Source organism: Jaculus jaculus, chromosome 12, assembly GCF_020740685.1.
Source record: "Jaculus jaculus isolate mJacJac1 chromosome 12, mJacJac1.mat.Y.cur, whole genome shotgun sequence".
In the NCBI taxonomy this organism is placed as follows: domain Eukaryota; kingdom Metazoa; phylum Chordata; class Mammalia; order Rodentia; family Dipodidae; genus Jaculus; species Jaculus jaculus.
The window spans coordinates 45,284,874-45,299,832 of NC_059113.1; the positions used below are offsets into that span (position 1 = coordinate 45,284,874).

The 14,959-nt window shown below is 37.6% G+C and overlaps 1 protein-coding gene across 4 annotated transcripts in view; it reads right to left on the minus strand.

The window, feature by feature from the left end:
* Positions 1-14,959, minus strand: part of Csmd1 (CUB and Sushi multiple domains 1) — a 1,843,561-nt gene that overhangs the window by 1,415,450 nt on the left and 413,152 nt on the right. The window lies entirely within an intron of this gene.

Here is a 14,959-nt window from a genome sequence, read left to right on the forward strand (position 1 = left end):
GGACAATACTCCTTACACAGTCTCGAGATTCTGTTGTAAGTCTAACAATACCAAAATCAATTTTGCTCCATTCTAGTGAACAGTTTGGTGAATGAACAACACACAAGCCTGCTTGCTGTTGCTCCTGATTATAACATACACTTTCTAGAACATCTTTCTTCCAAAGGATTCCCTATGTAACTGCTTTCCATAAATTCAAAGTCCAGCGTTTTTTGTACATTTTTAGAACATAATGTGAGTATCCTCAGAGTGATCCAATGTTCCAATGTTCCTGATATCAACTTTACCATGCAAGAAGGATATGTCAGCCAGGTGTGGTGGTGCACGCCTTTAATCCCAGCACTTGGCCACTCTGAGACTGCATAGTGAATTCCTGGTCAGCCTGAGCTAGGCTGAGACCCTACCTCAATGGCCCCCTGGCAAAAAAAAAAAAAAAGGATATGTCCAGAAGTATTCCCACTTCTTATATTCTAATTCTTTATAGGTGTTTTCTATGGCCTTAAGTAAGCATGCCTCTACATGTGTAAGCCAGCATTCACACTTAAACTGAGCATGATCACAACTGTGCATGCCTCTAAAGGGTTTCCCAGCATGATTGTCTTTGTGCCCTTTAAAAAGATATCAGTGTCATTTATTGTTCATGGAAGCCATTGTTTTGAGATCCTTGATTCCCCTTACCTGTTGTAAATAAGAAATTCTTCTATACTCTTAGCTTTTGGCTAGTCTCCAAACTGTGAGGCAACTGCATTTGGTTACATTGTCCTGAGGAAAATAGTAGAGGTGCCATTAAGACATTCTTCTGCAGAAATCCCTGTTAGTTGGATGAAAGAGTATGCAACCCTTAGGTGGCCTGCTCTGCTCATGTATGCCATCACTCTATGGACAAAAAAAAAAAAAAGAAAGCTACATGCAACAAACTCCCCAAGTTTAATTGTAAGGACCATGAATAAAAAGACTATGTTTTCTTGTTAGAGTATGTCATACTTTCTTGATAATGCATAATAGATTTGGTTTAACAAAAAGGACACATTAAAGCCTGAGACACTGCTGTAGTAGCAAATGATAGGACAATCAGTTGATACAAACTTGCTCACTTTATATGCATCTGTATTCACTTGTCATCAAATGTGGGAGAGCAACCTCAACATTTCAGTACAATATCAGTAAGACTTCATGTCTCCCTTCCACTATTTTTAGGATCCAGTGGAAAACCTTAAAGACAAATGAGCTTCATCATTTATTTTTTTTCCCCACTTTGATCCTTAAATGACAGTCTGCTTTATCCTAATCTTAGGTGTTAATAACACACAGGGCTTTCCAACAATTTGTTCAAACTATTTTATTTTCATGTTATTTTTACATGATGGATTCCTTAACATCACATAAATTGACTCTGGTTTGCTTATAAAATTTTATTAGTTGATAATAGTTTTGGCTTGTTATTTTAGAGATACTAGATGCTATGACTCTAATTATATGTTTCTCAAAAATTTTGAAACATATTTTAGAATCCCTATGGAAACTAGGACAAGATGCACTTTTATTATTACCACATGCTCTCTTGCCATTTGGATTTAGTCACACTATTATTCAGATTTTTGTGCAAATAGATTATAAGAACACATAAATAAAACCTTTAAAATTTTGATATTCTTTTCTTTGATAAAATTATTTAATCTCATCACACTTTGTTATTAAAATTTTAAATTCAGGGCTGGAGAGAGGGCTTAGCAGTTATGGTGTTTGCCTGAAAAGCAAAGTAACAAGGTTCGATTCTCCAGGACCCATGTAAGCCAGATGCACAAGGGGCACATGTGTCTGGAGTTCGTTTGCAGTGGCTAGAGGCCCTGACGTGCCCATTCTCTCTCTATCCATTTCCCTTCTCCCTCTCTCTCTCTCTCTCTCTCTCTCTCTCTGCTTGCAAATAAATTAAAAATAATAATAAAATTTAAATTGAAGGTACAAGACAGTTTAACAACCAGGGTAGTTTCTGATGAGTTCAAATAGGATAAACATGGCCACCATGCCATTCAACATATTTCTAAATGTGCAGAATTAGACCAATCATTTGGAGATGCCAATTCCTGACCACAGCACCAATCCAAAGGGACACTTGTTGACTTGAGGGTACTATTGAGTTCTGTGCTAGTTTCCCTTCTGACTCCATGGGATGGTCTGTCTTCTCAGTACCACTTACCCTGAGTAATGTTATCAAGGTCATAATACATACACAGAATGGCCACTATGAACAGAAAGCCCTGTAAACAGATGCTGGCCCTCAGCTCTCCATACAGCTGGCCTATGATTATTCAGGTTTTGTCTTGAAGGCCCTCCCTCGGTGTTCCCTATAGCAATAATTTCTTTACTTTTTCTGAAAGTATTTATGATTATCAGAAAGCAGATGATTCTTTGTTCCTTGTTCCTGTGAGGTTTAATGCCTCTGTCCTATAATTACTGCTTCCTTAAGATTTGCAGACCCTGTGCTCTTCTGTATCTATTTCACCAGTGTTTGGGCCAATGCCCAGGACCTCATTCACACTCAGCAAACAGAAGTGAAATTATTGATTAAATGAGAAGTGTAGCACTGCTCTTATGAAACATTGTTTTGATGTTATTTAACAATAACGTTTCACTTTCATTTTCCTTTAGACACCTTTTAGGTCCTACAATAAGACACCCAGAAAATGTTAACAGGTAATAACATAACTGTAAGATGTTACCAGGTGACAAATTACAACAATATTATTTTGTTTTGTTTCCTTTAGTTAATTTACAAATTATCAGTTTGCCCACTGTCAACATGGGAGGTTTCTACTCCATCAATAAAAGGAAGCAATCACCAACCAAGTCCTTGGAGCTTCCATGAAATGTATTTGATGTGCTTCTTCTGACTGAAGAAAAACCTATCTTGAAGAACTCAAACCAGACATTATAAACATCCTTAGCAGTTGCTCTCTAAGATAGGGAAACACCATATCAGAGACCCTTCTGAGATCCAGTGCACACTCAGCGACAGGCACAAGGGTCAATTAACTCAGCTTTGATTGGTGCACAAGACTATTTGAGTGAGCTGAAATGTGGACTTCTATGATGCAGAGGGCAGTCTTTTGATGTTAACAGAAGAACAAACATGAGGAAAATCCCCCAATTGACTCTACTACTGCATGAACTCTAGTTCTGCATTCTGGTTAGTGAGCCGAACAGAGAGTTCAGACGGTTTTTTTCTGCAAAGGTGTGTGTCTTTATTTCCTGGTGCTTTTTATCTCTTGCATCCAACAAAAGCCTTTGCTGCTTCTGTAAGATTCATAACTAGAAGTATTGGTCCGGGGAAGAGTTAAATTTCTTGCTAGATTTCTATCAGGCATGCTAAACTAGAGGATACAAAATGTGGCTTTGTTGTTTTCACAATAGCATTACTATCTTTCTAGAATGTGGAGGATGCTCAAATGCATTTTGGCTTCACTGCACAGAGAAAATGTGACAGGATCCTGAGCCTGACCTGACTCTTCAAGCAGGGCATATTGCATACCAAAGATGTGCAATGGAATAGATAATGTAGACTGGAATAAATTCCTCAAAAAGAATGTTCTTATGGGCATAAAACAATTCAACATTTCTTGTAAAGACAACACCATCTTCACTAATACTAAGAGGAGATTAAAATAATGCAATTCCATTTTAAAGGGGACTTATGTATTTGCCTCTCTGCTCAGGCATTTCTTCCCAACCGGAATGTGAAACAAATATTCAAAGACAAAACACTACTTGATTTTTGCTAAACATTTGTTCTGGGCTTAATTAATATTAAAAAAAAGATGTTTTTTCCCTTACTGACTTTGTGTGGGGTTCAGGATGTATAAGGTATCTATAGATCTATGCTATTATTTACCCAAGATTATTATATTTTATTATAATAAAATATATAAATAATGTGCCCCAACATACCTCAAAAGGGGCCCAACTGAAACTAAGGACAACTGGTGAAATAAGCAAGGGTGATGTTTTCCTGTGAACCGGATACCAGCACAAAGGGGAAGGAGATCAACGCAGAGAAAAATCAACTCCTACCAAATCAGAGAGCCAAAGCCTCAGAGGCCCCCAACACCTCAGCACTGAAGCAGACCAAAAATGAACCCAACATGGCTCAGGGAAATCTTGCGGAAGGGGGGGTGGAAAGAATGTCAGAGTTACATGTTGGGTCATGATTTGCAGAGACATTTATCATACCAATAACTGGGGGCTAACTCCACAATGCACGACCCATTTTCATTAACAAGGAGGGTCTAATGGGAGGTGGTAGATCACAGATGAGCCTAAATAATGGTACCAAACTGCCTGTATTTACTGAAAAGAAAACTAATAAATTAAATTAAAATATATATATATATATATATATATAAATAATGAATAAATATATATAAATATATAAAATATTATATAGAATTGAACACAAATTCAGTTAATAACTCAAGACTTGTAGGTAGCACACATCAGAAGTGATGTGTATGTCTGAAAGAGGGTTTTATTTCCATGAGATCACTCATTCAGCACACACAAGTGGTAAGAAGGGTGCTGTGGGCTTGGAGAGAGAGCTCTCTGGAGCATCACACTTTAGGGCTGCACTGCTTTCCACCACCCAGCTAGTACTTACAAAGACGAGAGAATGCGCACTCTCCATGGAACATGTAATAATTGGGTGTTCATACTGGAGGGTCTTGTGGGTTTTTATCTGTTGTAAGCTAATTTGCCATAGCCTAATAACAGGCTATATATAGGTAAACATACCTTTTGGTTAAAAGAATTTTACTAAATAATACTTCAAAATATTTTAATTTATTTATTTGTACGATACACACAGACAGTGAGATAGAGAGAGAGAATGAGAATGAGAATGAGAATGAGAATGAGAATGAGAATGGGTGTACCAGAGTCTCCTGCCATTGCAAATGAAATCCAAGCACATGCACAAGTTTATACATCTGGCATTACCTGGGTACAATGGAATTGAACCCTGGACAGGGGTTTTGCAAATAAATGTCTTTAATCACTGAGCTACCTCTAGCTCCAAAATAACCTTTGTAACGTCCTTTAAGAAATATATATTCTGTTGCTGGAACACATCACTTATAACACACCCCAATCACAGCAATGTTTTCTGGGACAACATTTCTGTAGCATGTTTGAAGTGGCCTTGGTATGCATGCAATAGTGCTCTGGAACTATAGGAGCTACCATTAGGATCAGAGGAAAAGACCATGGAGAATCCACATGTAAATGGTAGGTTTTGAGAAGTCCCTTCCTTCTGGAGAAAATTTTAGCAGTTTTCAGGCGGCCATGAATTTCTATAGCCCCGTTTGCTCCTCTTCTCTGACAGGTCACAGGCTACAGGAAGATTCACTTATATTATCTTTGCTTAGTCTCTGACTTTCCCTTTTGTATCAACACACCTCATTATTTCAGGAACATTTCCCTCAAACATAAGTCAGCCATACAATTTTATCATGTACTTTAACATACTGCTGGTTTCTAAAGATAAAATATCTTCTATTTGGGAGTTCAGTGTGGAATGAATACTATCTTTGAGTTTAGAATGTTTGGATGAAAATTAGGTCAAGGAAGAAAATCCTTTGATCCTAAAGTGGTTTTACAAAATCGATCAACAGGAAGTGGCTGGATGAAGAGAGGTCAATGGGAAGGATTGGGAAAATCAGTGGGAGGTCAATGACATAAAGGGGGGTCTAGAGGAAGTGTTTTAATCCAGAGCTGAGGACATGCATGAATCTAGTCTGGCAGACAGGAAGTTGAAGGAGGGCAGGTCAAATTAGAGTAGAGAAAACTCACAATGACCAACCTGACCCACCCAGTACAGCCATAACTGACACACACATACCAAGGCCCCAGAGATCTGACGACTCTGCTCATAAAACTTTATGGATTCTGATCTAGGTGTTTCTTCTTGTTCTGAGAGGTGAGCTAGGAGATATGTGAGCTAGATGAAAACTGAACTATGCACTTGCTCTTTTGCTGCTCTTAAGTACGTTCAGATACAATTAGTACCATGGCTCTTCACAAAGGAAGTGACATCTGTGTTTATTACTGAAAAGTGGAATTCTTTCTTAATTTAGGTAATATCATGTTCTTTTGTAAAACTCTGTGACCTAAAAGTACACAATTAGTACATCTTTATGTTTACAATTCATTCTTTTAAAATTATTTGGTATTCGGGTAATATATTTATTCTATTAAAATGCATGTGCTCATTGTGTTATAAGTGCTGAGATACTATTTGTGGTGAATAAATCAATCTGGAATAGGTTTTGCCAGTCAAAGTTTAAAATGAGGCGAGAAGAGGTGAGGAGAGGAAAAGGAGAATCTTAAACTTGAAAATCAATTATTCATCTAAAATGATGTCTATCCACATAAAAATCCTTTAAAATTGTGGAAATTCTAGGAAATCTATTTATAGCTCCTTGTTGCTTATTGATGTAAACAGTTTCCCAGTAAGAGATTTTAACAAACTATTTTCATATATCCTCTGCCTTGAAGAATAAAAGTCAGTTAATATCATTCTGACTTTCTGACACTTTAGGTTCTTTTTCCCAGAAGCCAGGGACTGAAAATATAGAACTATTAACATCATTTGTGAGAGATTATAAAAATGATTTTGAATGAAATTTGGCTATGCCTAAACCTGTACCCAATCTCTTAGCTTCACCTCTCATTTCTGCATTAGTCTAGCCCCTCAGCCACAGTCTGGCCTCCTGTGCCCAGCACTACCAGAGCTGGCCTCTGCCTTGGCTCCTTCCTCCTGGTTCCTGAATGAGAAATAGTGCAGTTACGTGTAGATGAAGTCTATTGATAACCACAGGTGGCGCTGCAAGCTGGTGCATTTACTCTCAGCCATTCAACTTGTTTGTTTTATGACAGATACTCCTGTATTGTGTGGGGCTGTACTGAACAATGAGGAACATCTGGTTTGTACCTTCCAGATTCCAGCAACCTCCTCCACGGAATGGTGACAACCAGAAATGTTTGTCTCGTCTCTCCCGGCATATAAGTCACCATCAGGGAAGACAGGAAGAAAAATGTAAATGGAAGAAAGGGAGAGTGGGAGGGAAGGAGAGAGGGAAGGTGGGAGGGCGAACATGAGAAAGAGAGAGAGTGTGGGAAAGAGAAAATGACTAAGCTCCCAAAGTCAAAGAATAAATAAATAAAGAGTCATCTCTCCAAGTTAAAGGTGGTTAAAGGTGCCTGCTTACAAAGCCTGAAAGCATGGGTTAAATTTCCCACACTCATGTAAAGCCAGAGGCACAAGGTGGCACATTCATTTGACATCTGTTCGCAGTGAATGAAAGTACTGAAGTACCTATTCCCCTTCCCCTCTCTCCTTGTTAATAAATAACAAGTAAAATATTTTTTTAATTAGCATAAAAACAAGAAAAAATAAACCTCTCTTACTGACCAATGACCAGCCAGGAAGACTCTCTTACTGACCAATGACATTAATGGGCCTACTTTTCAAATTAAATTAATGCTTTACCTTGATAAAATTGCATTGACACTGAGAGCCCTCCCACAAGTTAGAATCACTCTTTGAGCTTCCCATGTCTCCATGAAAATAGCTTGCTGGGTGTTTCCCTTACATTTAGGTCAGAAATCAATGAGTTCTCTCCATCACCAAGAATTACATGGGATGAGTGTCTTTACTAGTTCTTACTCAACAATTGTTGAGGGAATAAAACCTTAAGAGAAATTGGATACTTGAACACCTTATTTTTAAAATGTAAAATATATGCGAGGAATGTTTTCACACCAGCAAAATAAAAGTTACATTCATTAGGTTGAATGGTACATTGTATTTCACACAACTAGGCTATATTTACAGATATTTAGATATTATGTTATAAATATGTTAAATACATTTTAATTTGAGAAAAATTCAAAATTTCTACTAAAATCAAAGCAATTTAATATTATAATGGTATATAAGAACATTCACCCAAAATTGTCAAGAATTCTGGGTTGCTAGCTGGGCATGGTGGTACACGTCTTTAATGGCAGCTATTGGGAGGCAAAGGTAAGAGAATTGCCACCCAGAAACTACATAGTAAATTCCAAGTCAGCTTGAGTTAGAGTGAGACCCTTTCTTAAAATAAATAAATAAATAAAAGAATCCCATGTTACCAACATTATTATGTGCTGTCATTCAGAATGATGGGTTTTCCTCTCTTAAGAGGTATTGAGTCTGTTTATTATAACACATTTATTTGAACTCCTTGTTAATATTTTACATACAGTTATACATTGCATGTAGTTCATTGCTTCATAATTCTTTATCATTTCCTTTCATACTATATAAGCACAAATTTTCTACAGTGACAAATGGAGGAAAATAATCACCAGAGGAAAGGCTCTTTTGGCACATGGTTAGACAGGTTTCAGTCATGCTAGTCTGGCCCTGAGTTTCTGGGACTGTGTTCCAGGGACAGAAAACTGGGGCCCAGACCATTTAGTTGCAGAGCAGAGCTGCTCACCTCCTGGATTCCAAGGGTAGAGACAGAGCATGGAAGAGTCAGGAAGAGGATACCCACATCAAGCTCACACCGCCTACTGAGTTATTTCCTTCCACCTAGCTACATGTCCCAGAAGTTCATTCTCCTATAAACAATGGATTAATCCATTCATGAAGCTAGAATTCTCAAGATCCAATCATTCCACTTGTAAGAGTTCTGAGGAAGTTTTTAGATTAGAACCATCATACATGACAGTGCAAATATTTCCTCAAAAGATCATTTTTTATTTCGGTTTTAAATTTGGGGAGATCACTTTTGCATTGACTTTATGATGACTAAATTATTTTTCTCATTAATAAACACACTCAGAAATTTTCTTCCAGCATATTTATTTTATATATTAATATTTAAATTAATAATATAGAACATTTGTCTTGATAGAAATAGAGATTTACTATTTTATAAAATTTGTTCTACTTCCAATTTCTTAAGACAAAATTCACAAATTATCTTTTGTTCAAATGTGAAATATTTGCACATCACCCTGTCCTCTGTTCAATTTTCCAGACATGATACCTTAGCTAAAATATGGGAGAAATCTTATCAGAAAGGCAGCTGTTGGGTGTCCCCCACCCCACATGTACCTGTGAGTCACTGAAGTTTCTCTGCTTGTACTGCTCTGTTCACTGCTTTCAAAATGGCAAAGGTATGGATATAAACCATCAGCTTCTGGCTATAACAGAACCTACCCACTGTCCTGGACGGGGAGACAACATCACATCCAAACATAATACGTAGCTCATGCATGACATTGCAAACACCACTCTTTTTCTTATTTTGTAGAAATGAGATTGAACCCAAGGGCCTTGTGCATACATGGCAAGTGCTCTCCTACTATTCTACATTTCCAGCTTTACTTTTCTTTCTTTTTATTTTGAATCAGCCTCACTAAGTTGCCCAAGCTAGCCTTGAACTTACTCTGTGACCCAGGCAATCCTTGAATGTGCTATCCTCCTTCCGCCATCTCCTGAAAAACTGGAATTATATGTCTGCACTATCAAGCTTGGCCAAATTTATTTTGTATCATCTCCTTTAAAGGCATCATTATTTATCACTATGGTTTTAAATTGTGAATCTTGTTGAGAAAGTGGGATTTTCTATCCCAATATGGTGGAACAGGCCTATAATCCTAGAGACAAAAGGCAAGAAGATTGTCATGAGTTCAGGGATATTCAAGTGACACAATAAAATCCTGTCTTAAGAGCAAGTAAATACCTGCACACATATATATTAGTTATCATCTAGTATGCTGCATATTCACATCCACTAGGCGAAGGGAGAATTCCAGGTACTCATAACAAGGTCCCAATTTTGTAATCATTTCTCTTACTTAACTAGTTTTGTCCTCTCGACAAACAAAACAAAACAAAACAAAACAAAACAAAATTCCCTCAGACTTGCCAAGTGCTCACTGAGAGCACCTCTGGGTTGCTATTGCATGGCATATATTAACAAAGTAACTTTGGAAGATACTAGGAAGGAAATTACCTTTATTTCATTATGCTAAAAATTGATGTAGAACAAGAGCCAGATCACTTAATTATGGGAATGTTAGATTGATAGGAAACAACTGAGCAGACCTCTACCATCTCATTTTACATCCTCATTATGGTACAGTGACTTGTGTCAAGGTTCCATATAATGACAAGTCTACTCTGAGATGAAGGTCTGAGTGCATTGTGGCTGAGTCCCCTCAGCTGGCAGGAGCTTTGTCCTTTCTCCTTCCTTCAGGCTTCCAAGACCCATCCAAAGAGTCCTTCACCCTGGACTAGCTAGGCATATAGAGCATTATTTCTGTCCCTAGCCACATGGCTGGCCAAGTGTGACTAATGTCAGGACCTGTGAGCTTGGGACTGGGTCTGGGGTCCCCTAGTGTCTTCACCAAGGATCCACAGAGTCTTCATTAGGCCACAAGTCACAGTTAAGCTAAAAATAGCATGGTACTTGGATTGTTATCCGAACATCGATCCACAAATGGCTCCCTCAGGACCGCATAATGACACTGGGGACAGGAAGGCGGAATTTCAGCAATGCTCTGTCTCTAGTCTAAAGTCCTCACAGTGCAAATCAAATCCTGTCCTAGCTTGAAAAATCGTTAAACTAAAAACATCATCCAATTTAGTGACAATTTGTGATACTTCTTAGTTAATGTTTAGTGCATCCAAAGCATTATTCCAATCTTGAATAAATCAAACAGTGATATTTTAACAACACATATTCATAGCTTCCTGATTTAAATGGCACTGACTCTTTCATTGCTAACTTCTTCATTATCATCATTGCAGAGAATTAGGGGTAATCGTGTAAAAGTTAGAAAGAGCAAGAAAGTCTAGATAATTGTAACAGCTATTTCCTGAGGTCTACTCCACAGTAATCACAACATAGTGTCTTGGTTTTCAGTATTTGTATAGTAGAGTTTTCCTACATAGGTTTACTTTTTGAGTTTTGAATGTTTTTTTTTTGTTTTTTAACCTTTGATAACACAGTTGAAAATTGATGTCAACTTAAATTATTCTTTGATTTTGGGTAAATAAATACTGCTTAAAATCAGAAAAAATACATTCTGGGTGTCAGTCTCTACATGGAGCAATGACCCCCAAACTCTTTGCATACCTCATGCTAGGTTACCTGAACAGAGGTACAAAAGAATGGCCTCAATGAGGGACACTAACTAGAGGTCCCTCTTAAAATGTTCACTCACTCTCTGGAAGTCCTCATTCCCCTTAACACAGGGATAGACCTACTCTTGCCACCTCCCTGGGCCTCAGCAGTGAATGTTATTCTTGACATCTGAGAACACAGGACTCAGAACACAGAGGAGGGTGACCTCAGGACAGGTACAAGCTCAGAAAAAGAGCACGGTTTTGTTCATTGTTTTCTGACTTGGATGTACAGAGAAGATATCCTGAGGAAATGAAGTACAATATAAACCAGGTTTTGAAAGATGGTTACCACTGAGAGTGGAGGAGATGAAAATTCTGTTCACTTACAATGTCAGATAAAAGAGAGGGCTTAGATCCATGGGTCAAATAGGAAAGCAACCATACTGAATGATTCAGGGAGCACTGGCCAGACCCAGTGAGGAGTCCAGCAGTAGAGTTCTGCACATTTCAACTGCATTTACCAGAAACACTTGAGATTAGAGAGGGGGAAACTTGGGCAGGTCTATAACTCAACATTCTAGTGTACCCATGCACAGCCTGCTCAAAGCGAGAACATTGGAACATGCAATTTATTTATGGGACACAAATTCTGTAAGTGACGTGGATATGCATATATTGAAGAATAGTCTAAGAAGAGATAAATTGTATATTCAAGATTTTAAAAATATTTAAGAAAAATATTAAATAATATATTTCTGAGTTATATTAAAATTACAAGGTAATCAGTAACTGAACTGACAACCTTGTTTTGTTAGTTGGGGAGTAATATACACCTTCAATATATACAGACAAAAAGCCTCTATCTATAGAATAAATTAATTTTGTTCTTTGGATAAATCCCTCAAGATGTTTAACAAAACAGTCTTTGTTTTTAGTCAGTGCATATCTGGAGGTTCTACAAAAGGCCATTGTGTAGCATCTAAGACAATGTGGTCCCTTACAGCTTTCAGCCATAACTTCCTGCAGGGCTCTGTGGATCAGCAATCCCACAACAACCCTCTCTCAAAAGTGTCCTTGAGATTCTAGAGCTGGTTTAAGTGCTGTAGGCTATTGTTTTTTGAGAAATTAACAGCTGTTCACAATATGAAGGGGAAGTAGCATTATAGTACACTACTCCTGGATTCATTTGAATTTGGTATGATTTATTACCACTTTACCAATTAACTATTGTTGACTATTGACAGAGAAAATACCTTCTCCTATATCTGGCAACACTCACATTCCTACTTTTTTTTTTTTTAACCTCATTATGCATTCAAATACCAGTGAGCTTGCCACAGTGGAATAATGGATCTTGCTATATTTGTCTAGTTTATGTTGATACCTACAACACTTCCCAAAGGATTTGCCATACTCTATGAATGCTCTAGGTATGGAGGCAAGAAATGTGCAACTCAATGTCAGGGCAAAAGTATCACCCTAGACTTCAGAGCAGTATGCAGGTATAAAAGTAACCAATGTGTGGGGTGATCACAAATGAAGAACCAGAGAGCAATAAGTAACTCTCTGGTTACTTCTCTCACTAGCCTTCCTACAAACGCCTCTGTTAGTAGAAGGACCATGGTGCTACAACCCATCTCTTTATTTATTATGAGTCTTTGAGGGCATAGGCATTGGTTTCTATATTGTCAACTGGATCCTCATAAACTCCAAGTAGTCTAATTGTTCTAAGCTTAGTACTTCCAATGTTGCTGCTGGTTCCTTGCTGAGCCTGTTAGGGATGCCATATTCTGGATGTCACTAACCTAAAATGAAATTAATATTACTATATATACATGAGAAGATATTAAATTATTGAAAACGTTGAGAGATAAACAGTCTATCAAACAATATATCAGATTCTGTATATGTGAAGAAAAGTAAAGGAAAAGAAAATATTAAGAGACAGAAAATAGAAATGTCTCTAATTTTATATTTAAAAGGTGTCTTGGGCTGGAGAGATGGCTTAGTGGTTAAGCACTTGCCTGTGAAGCCTAAGGACCCTGGTTCGAGGCTCGATTTCCCAGGACCCATGTTAGCCAGATGCACAAGGGGGTGCATGCGTCTGGAGTTTGTTTGCAGTGGCTAGAGGCCCTGGCACGCCCATTCTCTCTCTCTCTGTCTGTTACTCTCAAATAAATAAAATAAATAAAAGGTGTCTTAATGAAAATAATTAAATTTAACATAGTAACATATACTGCTACTTTAACAAACTGTATTCTTCAATTTTTCTATTTTCCCTATTACTCTTCAGGCTTTTTGTTTATTTTTATTTATTTATTTGAGAGCGACAGCGAGCGAGAGAGAATGAGAATGGGTGTATCAGGGTCTCAAGCCACTGCAAATGTATGCCAAACACATGCGTCACCTTGTGCATCTGGCTTACGTGAGTACAGGGGAACCAAGTCTCAAACCGAGGTCCTTAGGCTTCACAGGCAAGTGCTTAACAGCTAAGCCATCTCTCCAGCCCCACTCTGCAGTCTTTTTGTTTTGTTTTGTTTTTTTTTGAGGTAGGGTGTCACTCTGGCTCAGGCTGACCTAGAGTTCACTATGCAATCTCAGGGTGGCCTCGAACTCTTGGCAGTCCTCCTACCTCTGCCTCCCAAGTGCTGGGATTAAAGGTGTGTGCCACAACGCTGATTACTCTGCAGTTTTTTATACAACTCTGTCTGCTGTTACAGTGTGAGATATTGTCTAAGAATGTAGATACTTTCAAAAGAAAGCACATAGATAACCAATATTTATAAGAGCAGGACAGATGATAGGTAACTTATAACAAATGAATAATTATGCAAATAGATACTCTGTTCAAATACCCAATGATAAGACCATATATGCTATTAAAAAGAAATTTAATTAATTAGCTAATTATTCAACGATGAATGCTACCACATAATATAGTACCAAACTGAAGAGCTGACTTGAAAGACAGACAGAAGATATTGGTCATGATCCAAAAGATAGTAGAAAGTATTTCAAGCTTGAAATATACAACATGAATGACAATAGTTGAAGAATGTATTTAATATGGGAACTGCAGTCATTATAGTTATATAAATAGTTCAGTACCTGATTATATAAATAAAATTCTAGTTAAACTTGTTTTCATTCCACGTGGTTATGAATAAAGTGTGAGAAGAAAAGACATGATTCTGTTGATATTAGAAGCAATGCCCTCCCATTTATATAAGCATCAATACCCAGTACCTCTCCATTTGCATCCACTCTTGCTTCTGCTTACAGCCAAGCATTGTGCAAAGCTGCAGGTACTGAACACAGTCTCTCACTAATGCAGAATTTGAAAACAGGGATATGACGGCTGGGTAACCTTAAATATTATATATATGTGCATATATTGACCTTGTAAGTGGGGTAGGGTTATATAGCTCAGTGGTAGAGTGCTTGCCTAGCAAGCAATAGGACCCATGTTAGTTGACAAGGGGAAATTGTAATTCAAATTCTTTCCATGAAATATTTCTCTTTCTTCATAGTAAAACTCATATATCAAAAGAAAAATGCAATGATGAAAATAATGTAGAATGTTTATCTAAACGAAAGATTTCAAAAGACTTCAGTTTTCCTTGATGTTCATGCCCCGCCTACCTATCTCCCACATCCTCACTGTCTGTCCTCTGTCAGTAGAAAAGTTCCTTTTGTTGTCTGAATTGAGCTATGCATTCATCTTTTTGATTTTTCTCTCAAATCCACAGCCTTAAAAACAATGAGGCATTACAACTTTATTTA